The sequence below is a fragment of the Thalassophryne amazonica genome, chromosome 8 (assembly GCF_902500255.1).
Source record: "Thalassophryne amazonica chromosome 8, fThaAma1.1, whole genome shotgun sequence".
Lineage (NCBI taxonomy): Eukaryota > Metazoa > Chordata > Actinopteri > Batrachoidiformes > Batrachoididae > Thalassophryne > Thalassophryne amazonica.
The window spans coordinates 31,541,901-31,554,243 of NC_047110.1; the positions used below are offsets into that span (position 1 = coordinate 31,541,901).

General features: G+C 40.6%; 1 protein-coding gene across 7 annotated transcripts in view; it reads left to right on the top strand.

Moving 5' to 3' along the window:
- The window catches only part of LOC117515402 (AP-3 complex subunit beta-2), a 207,692-nt gene that overhangs the window by 13,006 nt on the left and 182,343 nt on the right, over nt 1-12,343 (top strand). The window lies entirely within an intron of this gene.

The window sequence follows — 12,343 nt, forward strand, 5'->3', positions numbered from 1 at the left end:
GTGTTTGTCTATTTTTAAAAAACACACGGTCCGCTCTATGTGGGGAGTGACTGTTTGCCCGGTGGCCGGCAGCTGTCTGTCCCTGCCTGAGTCACAGCTCCATCTCCTGCCACACTGAGTTTCTGAAAGAAAATCCTCTCAGCAAAAGTGCTCTTTCTTCTGTGTTTTCCTCAGACTCACACTGTTTTTTTTTATTTTTTATTTTCGCTTTTTTGGGCAACACACAATGCTTCACAAACACTGTAACTTAAATAAAATAATAAAAAAAATGACTGTGAGGCTTGCATGTTCAACCTCCAGCTGAAATGCATCTGCTGAATCGCAGAGAAGGGGGGATTAAAAAAATCGTGCAGGGACCCAGTCCACCAACCTTTATAAAAGAAAAAAAAAAACTAAAAAAATCGTAACAAAACAGAAAGCCACATCCCATCACCATTTCAGCTAAATGTCAAGACTTTAGTGCAGTGACATTCTGCCACTGCTTAGGGAGAGCCCTGGACTACTGATGATGTTTAAAAACACAAAAGTACTTTTTATCCGATGCTTGATTAATCACCAGAATAATCAATAGAATACTCGATTACTCAAATAATCGATAGCTACAGCCCTAATAGACTGCCAGTTTCTACACTGAAATATACAAAATCACAGAAATAAGCATTTATTTTCTGATTAACAGCACAGCCAAGGGTCCCCACAACCCTGCTGGAAGGAGTTAAAACTTTTACTTATTTTTAATTAGTTTTTTTCTTTACATCAACAACAAATATAAAAGCCCAGTTTTTATGGTACATAACCAATGGGTATTTCTGCTTGTTAATATTAAAATGGCTAACAATTAAAACTTTTTAAGAGGACCTTTTAATATAAAACTGCATTTCAAATTGGCTAGATACCAAATGCCCTCAATTTGAAACATTTGCAGGCTAAAAAGTACAAAAATGAGTTAACATTAAGCCCAACAGGGTGGTGGTTCAGCAACCCCTGACTATTGCTCTGCATCCAAGGGTGTTTGAGCAACATATTGAACCCCAAACTGCTCCCTGTCTCAAGCCCTGATAAGATCAGGATGGGCATCAGGTTTTAAAGACAAACCTTAGCCAGTGCCACAACAACAACCACTACAAGAAGAAAAGAGCTGTTAATAACATCAAGTTGACAAACACAGAAAACATGAAGAAAAGTTGTGCGTAGTTCAGCAAGAGGCTTCTTCAGTTCAACACTGCTCAGCATCTGTTCATTTCACATACGAATTCAGCTTCATTATGAAAATTATTACCTGTGATGAGGTAACATAGTCAGATACACAAGTAATCAGACAGTGATACAGGTTTTGTAATTTTTCTTCTCTACATCACTACAATAGAGTTAAAATGAGTCAAGTTGAGTTTGACGTGTAGACCTTCAGCTTTAAATCAAAGGATTTAAAAGATTGTAATTTAACAATTACAGCCATTTTTTATGCACATTCATTCCATTTTTAGAGCCCATAAGTAATTGGACAAACTAAATATGAGGATTATTTTTCATACAAATCATCATTTTTACAGTCACTTTTCTTTCAACAAGTCAGATGGACCATCACTTTCTATTTACTCGCTAGATGGAGTTCCAGGACAATCCGCTCATTTGCTGGCTGTTGCCAGATTGCCACCATCTTGGTTAGTGTCTGACAACGAGGCATAAATAGAAATCAGTGGGCATGATCAATGTTTTCAAGAGAGCTTCACCATAAATCTGCATTTTCCATGTTATTACTGTGCTGTTACATTTATTCAAACTCAGTCCCACATTTGTACAGACAATATTTATCAAAACAAATACACGAGTATCAGACGATTTATACAACAGACTAGAATTTGTTTGTCCCTGTCCAGATGGTGTGAAGCAAGATAGAAAATAATACCAACAGTTTGTCAAACACACTGAAAAAAATGTTAGATTTCTATGAAAAAATATGTACATCAGCTGCACATATTAAAGTTATGTTGACTAAAAATGATTTAATTATGCTCAATATACTTTTTTCTTATTTGCTCAAATAACATGACTTTTTATGTTGATTCAAAGCTTTTCTTTTATGTTATGTATATGAAACTACCCTATGTTAAACCAACATGACTTTTTTATGTTTAGTGTATTTAGTCATCATCTGTTAAAGCAACATGAGTTTTTATATAAAGTATATGCAGCGTTTTTATGTTATCAACCTGATCTGTTCAAGTAGGTCTCACACTATTAAGTTATAAAGCTTCTGCATACTTTGCTATTTCTGTATGTTGATTTCTGTTATCTAAATAAATTAATTCAGCCTATTCTCTCAACTCCAGCATTTACTACCATAAAATGTTCTATAACATTAGGCATGAAGGAAAAACATCTTTTACAACAGCTGTATTTTGTCAAAAAATAAGACAACTTTAACACTGGACTATAAATCCAGTTTTAACACATCTCACTTGTTAGAACAGACCGTTTTCGTTCACAAGGACAACACTTGTTCACCAGGTTATCAAGAGTGCATGGTAAACATCCATAACAGCCGATAGGCGGCGGTCAGTATAAAAACGCTAGCGCGCTGCATGCAGGTCTCTCACTCGCGGCCAGCTCCAGATATTTTTGCAGAGAAGCTCCAGTATGCCTCCTAAAATAAAATTGGCAGCGGCAAGGACTTACCAAGAGGTCTGGTTCAGAAGCAGAGGGTAGCCCTGTGGTGCAGATGAGCAACATGTTGAGGAGGGGAAAAAGGAGAGAAAAGAAAAGGCTGAGAGATGAGCTCCCTGTCACTCCCTCCCCCTGCACTGACAGCTGCTTCAGCCTATTATACTCTGGGGGCGGTACCTATAAGCAAAAGTTCCTGGTGTAACGCAGGATTTGCCTGGATAAATCCAGCGGTACACAGGGCATTATCGGCGGCAGCAGAACGCCGTTCTAAGTGATGCTCTGGATCAGAGACTTTCTGTCTTGTCGCCCTCAAAGAGTTTGTGCTAACAACATTCTGTCAGGAGAGCTCATCATAAGCACTGGCTGCCCACAGGGTAGCGTTCTTTCACCTTTGCTCTCCTCTCTTTTTACAAATGAATTTGCAGTTAATGACACAAACTTTAAACTGATTAAATACGCGGATGACATGGCCCTAGTCGGCCTGCTACAAAAGTGCGACTCCTCTGGCGAAGCCTCCTATCTCGCTCACACTAAGGCTCTTGAAGCTTGGTGTCTCGACAGCCAGCTGGAAATCAATGTGTCTAAGACAAAGGAGCTTGTTTTTCACACAAAGCAAGAACTGACTGTGCAGCCAGTTTCACTCGATGGCCAGCTTGTTGAAACGGTTGAAACTTTTAAATATCTTGGTACAGTTCTTGATAGTCACTTGAGCTTCTTTGAAAACACTTTTGAAAACTCTTCTTTGATTTTATCTTTAAGAAATGTTCACAGCGACTCAGTCTTCTCAGAAGATTGAGTTGTCTTGGTGTTAATCCGCAGATTTTAGAGCTTGTGTATTCTGCACATATTGAGAGTATTTTAACATTTCATCTTTGTGTTTGGTTTGGTCACTTGAGTTGTAAATGTAAGGACAAATTAAATAGAATTGTAAAAATGGCGGGGAAAATTGTGGGAAAACCCCAGAAGACTCTGGCCCACATTTACACTGACAGGATGAGGAGGAAAGCTGAGAGAGTCCTGGCAGACAGCTCTCATCCTCTGTCCTGTCAGTTTGAACTCTTGAAGTCTGGGAGGCGCTACAGAGCTCCTCTGGCCAAAGGTTCTTTCAAAAAATCTTTTATACCAAATGTCACCATAATGAACTCAAAAAAGTGACCACTCCACAAATTAAACCTGAACTGCTTTACTTTTGTTTTATTTGATTTTATTAGATCTTATTGTACGTTTTATTTATCTTACTAGGTCTTATTCTACTTCTTCCTTTACTTCCATGTATTTTATGTATCTTATTTTTTGTTTTATTCGTGTGTTTGTATGACTGTTTTATGACTTTTTTTTTTTGTCTTTTTTGTGCTGGTGAGTCGAAGACAATTTTCCACATCGGTGGACAATAAAGAATTATTCTATTCTATTCTATTCTCACGCGCGTCTTAACCTGCGATTGTAAAGGATAGAACTGAGTATTAACCCCCGTTGCCTGACGTGTGCCGGATGCTACGGCGTCAAAACTCCACTCTATTCGGCGGATTTAGCGGCGTTTTATCCGCGTATTTGCGGCTAGTACGGCGCTCAAAATGCCGGCAAAATGCTCTGCCCCTTTCCACCGCGAAAACAGCTGGAACTACCGCGAACTTCGGTCTACGTACTACCCGCCGAAAGGAATGAAAGAGGAACTTAACAAAACCGAAGCTAATGATCTTGACGCTTTAAATGAAAAGCGTCTGGAGCCACAGCTGGAGCAGTGTGTGTCTGCATCTCTGAGTTCCAGGACTCGGCGCTGGGATGGAGCTTATAGTGCCTGAGTCCTGGAGAAACTTCAAACAGAAGCTGTCGAGATCTGTGTCGGTGGACCCACCTGCTCTGGTTCCCTGTCCAGAACAAAAGAAGGATCATTTCCTTCGTCATCAGAATCCACACTGTCTGATAACACGCTGCACGCTCAGTCTTGCTACAATTAAAAAAACCTCTGTGTGTATTATGTTCTAAGCTATATATATTGATTTATAACAGAAAACTGTCAAAACGGGAATAAATATAAGTGTAAAGATGATTGAATATATCAGAGCAGTAAATTGATCAGTGCATGTGAATGCCACACATTGACTGATGTGTGGTTATTTCAGCCAGCTGCAGCTGATCCACAATGTGAATTCTGCCTTCCAGAACAGCTCTTTATATCATCATCTGAATCAACTACCCGTTGCCACATGTATGTAAGTGCTGGATTGTCATTCCTACACTATATACTAATAAAAAATAAGTGCACACAGCAGCTGCTGCTGCCGCTAATGCTGCATTCAAGTACCGTCGGAAATTACACAACGTTTTTGTTGTTTCAAATTCATCAGTTGCTTGTAGCAAAATAAGTAATTGTATCCACACAAAAGATTAATTCTTGCCTATATATGCTGCCTGAGCCCATTGAAGCTGACCCCCCACCCGGATAAAAAAAAAAAAAATCCAAGCAAACAGGCTGAGTTTGCCCTGTAATTTCCGACGGTACATGAACACAGCAGCAGCCTCAGCGCTCACAAACCGGCTTCTGCACTGTGTGAAAACATTCAGCCGGTCAAACGAAGTCAAACTAAACAATAACGTTACAAAAACTAAACAAACGATTAAGAAAACGTCAAGAACGACAGCAAAACACAGTTCAGTCACAGCTTGGGACTCCGACGAGGGCGGTTGCATCTCCTCCACTCTCCCTTATCTCTGCTCTCTGCTTTAACCTTCAAGTCCCTACTTCACCAGACTGTGAATTCCTCAAATTATATTGGATACTGGATCTATTGGACTACTATTGGATTAACCATGGAATTGATCAGCTGGTCTCTGAACGCTATTGACACCATCTTTTCTACAAGAAGGTCAGGACCGGGGGGATCCGACCTGCCCAGATGGAACGTATCCTGCGGGCTATGTTCTCGACTCCTGGGAGTCGTGGCGTGTTGCATGCTTTGTGCCTTTCTCTGTTGAGGATGTCGAGGATTTATTCATATTTGGTCTTATGGCAGCAGGGCTGGTACTTTTTGGCTCATGTGCTGCCCTGATCTACCGGAAAATTGGCAAGACGGCGGCATCAAGAACCACGGCCCCTCGCTTGTCCGTCATAATTAACAAAGTGGGCAAGGCAGTGCATTCTCAGACTGCGATGACTCTTGAACTCAGATGCAAATTGGATGACATCTTGGAGCAGATGTGCGCCTTGCAGATGAAGATGAAGATTTCGGAGGCCGGGGAATATTCTTAATTTATAATTGGGAATATTCTTAATTCATAATTGGGTTTGGTGGTTCAAGTGAAGCTGTAAAAAGTGTTTTCACTGCTCAAACCACAACACGGCAGGCTTATCATCTGAAGGACAAATTTCTCTGCTGTTTTCCTCCAGAGGAATGTCTTGGCCTTGGTGAACATTTGGCTGTTTTCTTATCTCAACTCACAAAGACAATAAACTGTTTCACAGGACTGAAGCATGCGCCACTCCCTCTCCCTACCCCCCGTCACACACCCCCCACTCCGGCTTCTGCTCACATCATCCCTTCCCTTCTGCTGTGGCGGCACGGTTTTAGCTGCAGCTGGTCCCCGTTCCTCCCCCCGAGCTGACGGTGGCGCAACTCAGGGTTGGTGCGTGACCTTCACCCATAATGGACTTCTTCAAATTTAGTGCACATAAACAATGTCAAATGTGTATGTGCTGTCTTTAATTCTGATGTGTGCCATTATTACGGTAAAAAAGTAATAATTGTGGACTAATTGCTGTCTGAGGTAACTGGAGTGTAAACATAATTTCTCCATCGTGAGATCAATAAAGTATATCTCATCTCATCTCAAAATGAAACACGGACGAATTGAGGTTTTGTTGCCCTTTGTTCAAATTTTTCAACAGTTTAAAAATCCTGACGAAGCACCAGCTGCAGGAACAAAGCTGCGTGAAGGTGAAACGATGCCAACGAAAGTCAGCGAAAGTCCAGATTTCTTGTTTCATCAGGGCTTCGTTGCCCTTCGTTAAGTGCCGTGTGACTGGGCCATAACATCACGTGGCTAACTGCTTTACTAGTAAAGTTTTCCCTCCCATGGAACGTGGTCCCAGGAGGCAGAGTTTCCAGACTAAACATAGCTACTTCTTTCTTTTTTAACATGACTGAGATTTGTTGATTTTACATCCCTCTAGATTACAAGAATTCTACAAGACTGACGTGTTTAGAAAAGGAACATAAATGAATTGTGTCATATATACAAACTACATATTTGTACACTAAAGGATCCCCTCTTTCCCTTTTTTCAGTGCACACTATGTCTGCCACAATACAAGATACTAGTCTGATCTTTAATTAATTTCATTATGAAGTTAAGTTTTTAAAATGGAAAATAATGAGGGATGAAAGTAAGAGCTTCCCATGCTCGTGTCATATTAAAGATATTAATATTAAAGACCCACTCTTAAGCTCTTAACCCACATAAGAGCTTTTATGGAGTGCTTCGCTGTGAAAATTTCAAATAAAGTAAATAAAATGAAACAGCCATGCCAGCCAGGGTGAAAGTAAGATTATTCAATCATTTCTGGACCAAGTTGAAAGAAATCTGAAAACACTACTTTAGCATATGGAGTATATCATAGAGAAATTAATGTCATTCGTGTATATTCTTGTATGAACATTTCCAAGTCACTGAATATGTCTTGGATTCATTGATATCAATCATTCAGAAACAAACACTATTGTATTGTGTGGTCAATCTATCTGGAGTAGGCAGTTTTCAGAAGCTGACTGCAATAAGGAGATTAGTGAGTGAAGCCACCCTTGATAACTCTGTAGGAGTTCTAGGCTTCTGTGGCTGTGATTGGGGAAACTGCATCGTACAACGTTTGACTGTTGCATCGACAGTCACGACTTCATGTTGAAGTGGAACTGAGAAAGTCTGGAGATTTCCCTTTATTCTTATTTTAAGAGTACTGTACATAAAATGCAATGTAGTTTTTCTACCAGCATGAGGAGCTGACTGCTCATAGCTGGAATTTTGGGATGTGAACTGTGACTAGGGTTGCCAACTCTCTGAAAAATAAATAAGGGACACCTCACCGCCAGGGCCGACCGGCCAACTGACCATTGTCTTCACCTTTCCCAGAGTCTGTGTGAAACGATTTTTAACCATTTGACTGTTGACTTGACCCTGAATTTAGGTAGATGCATACATGCATTTGTTCTGATATGAACACATGGAAAACAAATTATTATTTAGCAATTTATTTTTAGTGCAAAATAAATTTTCACTCAATTTCAATATGAACATTCTGTCTTCTTTAAAAATAAATCTCTGTAGTGCTATTGCTTAACTTAAAATTGTATAAATTAACAAAAAAAATAATAGAAAATATGCATCACCCAAAACAATGTAACAGTGCAAAACATTGTAACAGTGCACATTTACACATTTAGTGTAATAAAATGTGCAAAAAATAAAGTCTGAAAAGTAAACAATACTGTTGTCGTGCACCTTTTCCACCTAGCCATTTTCCTTTTCTCATTCTCCCCTGTATTTTTGCATTCTTTTTTGTTTGTTTTTTTTTTTTAGGAGGAGGAGTAACGACGTTACAGACATTGCTGTCCGTAGGCATATCTGCAGTGCCAGTGTCGGTGTATGTATCGATATCAGCCATGCTGATTTGTTATTGTCGTCCAGCGACCGTCGTCGGCTCATGATGTCGGTATCTTCTTGCGAGCAGATGTCCCTCGACCAATGAGATAAGAGTGATTCTTATTGTCAACTCGTGTCTGTCAGCTCATTGGTGAAAAGCAGGAGAGAGGCCGGGATCAAATTTACCGTAAGTTTCCATATAAAGCGCCAGTCAATTCCATTGACATTTTACAGACTTTTTGATTCTCACAGAAATACGGGACAAACTGCGTCCCGTTTCAGGTCAATACGGAACGCACACTTTTATTTCCAAATAAGGGACGATTCCGTTTTTCAAGGGATGGTTGGCAACCCTAACTGTGACCTACCAGAGTAGGAAGTTTTATCTTGAGACTGTTTGGCAAATGTTGGACCTACTGTGGTTAAATGATGTGTTCATTTGGTGACTCTGTGTGTGTGTGTGTGTGTGTGTGTGTGTGTGTGTGTGTGTGTGTGTGTGTGTGTGTGTGTGTGTGTGTGTGTGGGGATTCACTATCTTGCTGAATTGTATGCTGCCGAAAGAAAGAAGTGATACTCATTTATTGAGACAAACTGCTATGTTTGTAAACACAACAGTGAGCACGCAGACTCGACCTTCACTGCAGTCTCCTTGGAAACACTGATGTGAAGTGCATCTGCATTACAAAAACTCTGTTTTTCTGTGTGCAAACTTACTGCGCCTCACTTATATATTAAAGGTTCATACTGTCACTCGATAGCTCACTCATGGTGTACCAGGTTGCTGGTTAAACTAGCGAATGAATTTCTTCTTGGCAAAGTCCAGAAATTTCTGTTTCATTGACAGTTTCTGGCAGGGACTGTTGTGTTGAATTAAAAATAAAACTCATCCAGCTGCTTATTTTTGGAGAATGTGATGTGTGGACCCACCAGCACTGGAACAAGTTTTAACAAGAGCAGTCAAGAGATTTCTGACATCTGCCAATCCGGATCCAGGTCACCTTGAAAATTCAGTGGGGTCTTCCATGCCCTAATATCTGTGGTGAAAATTTGCTCAGAATTTTAGTAAGAATCCGTGAAGTAGTTTCGAAGAAATCCTTGAAAGTGTATCACGGATTCTCACCAAATTTTCACCACAGATACTTATTAGGCCATATAAGACACCATTAAATATGATCCAGATTCTGGATCAAGATTTCACTGTATATAGGCTTTTAAGGATTACATCAAAATTGCTTCACAGATTCTCACCAAATTTTCACCGTGAATACATATTAGGCCACGGAAGTCTCCATTAAAGTTTGGAGGTGATCCGGATTCTGGATCAAGATTCACTTTATATAGGCTTTGAAGGATAACATCAAAACTACTTCACAGATTCTCACCAAATTTTCACCACGGATACATATTAGGCCACGGAAGCCACCATTAAATTTTGGAGGTGATCTGGATTCTGGATCAAGATTTCATTTTATATACCCTTTGAAGGATTACATCAAAACTGCATCACGGATTTTGATGAAATTTTCAACACAGATACATATTAGGCCATGGAAGTCTCCTTTAAATTTTGGGAGTGATCTGGATCCAGATTGGCAGACATCAGATTGGTCTTGTTCAAAAATCATACAACCCCAATTCCAATGAAGTTGGGACGTTGTAAAATGTAAATTAAAAACAGAATACAATGATTTGCAAATCCTCTTCAACCTATATTCGTTTGAATAAACCACAAAGACAAGCGACTTTATGTTCAAACTGATAAACTTTATTGTTTTTGTGCAAATATTTGCTCATTTTGAAAGGGATGCCTGCAACATGTTTCAAAAAAGCTGGGACAGTGGTATGTTTACCACAGTGTTACATCACCTTTCCTTCTCACAACAGTCAATAAGCGTTTGGGAACTGAGGACACTAACTGCTGAAGCTGTGTAGTTGGAATTCTTTCCCATTCGTGCTTGATATACAACTTCAGTTGTTCAACAGCCTCCGTTGTCATATTTTGCGCTTCATAATGCGCCACACATTTTCAATGGGCAACAGGTCTGGACTGCAGGCAGGCCAGTCTAGTACCCGCACTCTTTTACTATGAAGCCACGCTGTTGTAACACATGCAGAATGTGGCTTGGAATTGTCTTGTTGAAATAATCAGGGACGTCCCTGAAAAAGATGTTGCTTGGATGGTAGCATGTGTTACTCCAACACCTGGATGTACCTTCAGCATGTTGAGCACAGATGTGTAAGTTGCCCAAGCCATGGGCACTAACACACCCATCACAGATGCTGGCTTTTGAACTTTGCGCTGGTAACAATCTGGATGGACTTTTTCCTCTTTTGTCTGGAGGACACTACGAGGGCTGTCCATAAAGTATAGGTCCTTTTTATTTTTTTCAAAAACTATATGGATTTCATTCATATGTTTTTACGTCAGACATGCTTGAAGCCTCGTGCGCATGCGTGAGTTTTTCCACGCCTGTCGGTGACGTCATTCGCCTGTGAGTACTCCTTGTGGGAGGAGTCGTCCAGCCCCTCGTCGGAATTCCTTTGTCTGAGAAGTTGCTGAGAGACTGGCGCTTTGTTTGATCAAAATTTGTTCTAAACCTGTGAGACACATCGAAGTGGACATGGTTCGAAAAATTAAGCTGGTTTTCAGTGAAAATTTTAACGGCTGATGAGAGATTTTGAGGTGATACTGTTGCTTTAAGGACTTCCCACGGTGCGAGACGTCGCGCAGCGCTCTCAGGCGCCCTCGTCAGTCTGTTTCAAGCTGAAAACCTCCACATTTCAGGCTCTATTGATCCAGGACGTCGTGAGAGAACAGAGACGTTTCAGAAGAAGTCGGTTTCAGCATTTTATCCGGATATTCCACTGTTAAAGGAGATTTTTTTAATGAAAGACGTGCAGACGGGTCCGCGCGTCGGGACGCAGCCGACGTGGCGTGGCGGCACAGGAAAAACACCTCCGTGTTGATAACCATTTGTTAAAATCCAAGTGGCTTTTGATGGCTTTCAGTGGAGTGAGTATATGAGAAATTGTTTATCAGCTGGACATGTTCCAACTTGTCCTTAAGGCTTCCAACGGAGGTGTTTTTCCTGTGACGGAGCATCGCGGCGGCTGCGAGCTGACGCTGCAATCCGCCCGCACGTCTTTCATTAAAAAAATCTCCTTTAACAGTGGAATATCCGGATAAAATGCTGAAACCGACTTCTTCTGAAACGTCTCTGTTCTCTCACGACGTCCTGGATCAATAGAGCCTGAAATGTGGAGGTTTTCAGCTTGAAACAGACTGACGAGGGCGCCTGAGAGCGCTGCGCGACGTCTCGCACCGTGGGAAGTCCTTAAAGCGACAGTGTCACCTCAAAATCTCTCATCAGTCGTTAAAATTTTCACTGAAAACCAGCTTAATTTTTCGAACCGTGTCCACTTCGATGTGTCTCACAGGTTTAGAAAAAATTTTGATCAAACAAAGCGCCAGTCTCTCAGCAACTTCTCAGACAAAGGAATTCCGACGAGGGGCTGGACGACTCCTCCCCCAAGGAGTGCTCACAGGCGAATGACGTCACTGACAGGCGTGGAAAAACTCACGCATGCGCACGAGGGTTCAAGCATGTCTGACGTAAAAACATATGAATGAAATCCATATAGTTTTTGAAAAAAATAAAAAGGACCTATACTTTATGGACAGACCTCGTACATCCATGATTTCCAAAAACAATTTGAAATGTGGACTCATCAGACCACACCACACTTTTCCACTGTTTCTGGATGTTGTTGATGTATGGCTTTTGCTTTGCATGGTAGAGTTTTAACTTGCACTGTACAGTAGTGTTCAGAATAATAGTAGTGCTATGTGTTAGTAAAAAAAAGTAGAAAAGGGGGTGTTCACAATAATAGTAGCATCTGCTGTTGACGCTACAAACTCAAAACTATTATGTTCAAACTGCTTTTTTAGCAATCCTGTGAATCACTAAACTAGTATTTAGTTGTATAACCACAGTTTTTCATGATTTCTTCACATCTTGGTTTGGAACCAAGATTTTGCTCGATT